Source organism: Myotis brandtii, unplaced genomic scaffold (genome assembly GCF_000412655.1).
Source record: "Myotis brandtii unplaced genomic scaffold, ASM41265v1 scaffold9255, whole genome shotgun sequence".
NCBI lineage: Eukaryota > Metazoa > Chordata > Mammalia > Chiroptera > Vespertilionidae > Myotis > Myotis brandtii.
This window is the reverse complement of record NW_005371815.1, coordinates 41,877-43,450: the sequence shown is the minus strand read 5'-3', so window position 1 is coordinate 43,450 and position 1,574 is coordinate 41,877. Positions and strand designations below refer to the sequence as shown.

At 51.9% G+C, this 1,574-nt stretch overlaps 1 pseudogene; it reads left to right on the top strand.

Annotated features, from left to right (window-relative positions):
* Positions 1-257: 257 nt before the first annotated feature.
* Positions 258-1,555, top strand: LOC102261278 (annotated as a pseudogene).
* Positions 1,556-1,574: the final 19 nt, after the last annotated feature.

Sequence of the window (1,574 nt, the reverse complement as noted above, 5' to 3'; positions counted from 1 at the left end):
ATAAACTTATGAAGAAAAATAGATACAGAGGCAGAGCTGCCTCAAACAGACAGTCATACTACAGCGGGAAAGGTGGGGAGGGAGGGTTGAGGGGTGCGGGGGGGTGTAAGAGATCAACCGAAGGACTTGTATGCATGCATATAAGCATAACCAATGGACATAAGACACGGGGGGGTAGGGGAGGCCGGGGGATTGTCAAGGGGGGGAAAAGGGAGACATATGTAATACTCTTTGTAATACTTTAAGCAATAAAAAAGAAAAAAAATTGCACTTCAGCACTGGCCTTGGTTCCCTTCAGCGTGAAGCCATTGCTGCGGCGAGCATCAGCCCATGAGGCTCTGGAGCAGTGTCCCCTGGCCTACGTGGACTACAAGACCGTGCTTCAGATTGATGACAGTGTGATGTCAGCCTTGGAAGGCGTCAACAGAACGCCCAGAGCTCTCGTGGACTCACTTGGGCCGGAGTGGCGTCTGAAACTGCCCTCTATCCCCTTGGTGCCTGTTTCAGCTCAGAAGAGGAGGGATTCAGAATATCACAAAGAGATACCTAAAGGCAAATCCAAAGAAACCACTACTGCCAAGAGCAGAGTGCCTTCTGGGGATGTGGAGAGAGCCAGAAGGAAGAAAGCAATGAGCTTGTAAAGAAGGGAAACCGTAAGAAAGCTATTGAGAAGTACAGTGAAAGCCTCTCGTATAGTAACTGGAGTCCACCACGTACACAGAGCGCTCTGCTATCTGGCCCTGAAGCAGTACAAGGAAGCGGTGAAGGACTGCACAGAAGCCCTCAAGCTGGATGGGAAAAACGTGAAGGCATTTTACAGACGGGCTCAAGCCTATAAGGCACTCAAGGTAAGAAGTACTCATCAACTAAGCTACGGGCATCTGTGCCTGTGGTGGCACTTCCCGATTGTGGTCAAGGTGAGTTGGTATCTGCTACATCCCTTCTCATCCAGGGGTCCAGGCAGCTCCTGTCAGACCTGTGTGCTGGGGTTTGAAAAGCCTCTGTCTGAGCAGCTGTCTTACCCCCCCTCCCCCGCCCCGCTTGATCTCACCTCAGTCATGGCGCCATCCCCACACCCTTCCTTCTCTTATTAGGACTATAAATCCAGCTTTGCAGACATCAACAGTCTCCTGAAAATAGAGCCTAAGAATGTCCCTGCACAGAAGTTGCAGCAGGAAGTTAACCAGAAGTTGAACTAAAATCCCAAAAGGGCAGCAGGAAAACCTCCACTGGATGACTTCCTCTGTGTCTGCTTCTGGGACCCAGCATGCCCCCAAGTGAGCTCTGAAGCACCCTCCCTCTGCCCTACAAAGCAGTAGTAGCCTCCGACCCCTTAAGAGGCTTTGTTCAAATTAAGCTCAGTGTAGCAAAAACCAGACATTGTTTTGCTGGAAAGGTCCCCTGCTGTGCCGAAGCCCTGTTCTCCATCCCCCTGCCTGGACAGCTAGCGGACCACACAAACAGGTCCTCATCAGCAAACCACTGGGCCCTGGCCCTGCCCCGAGCATGCTCCAGACTGAGTGCTGCCCTTTGAGCGTCACCAGCCCCACCTCACTGTGGCTCATGAGCAAACT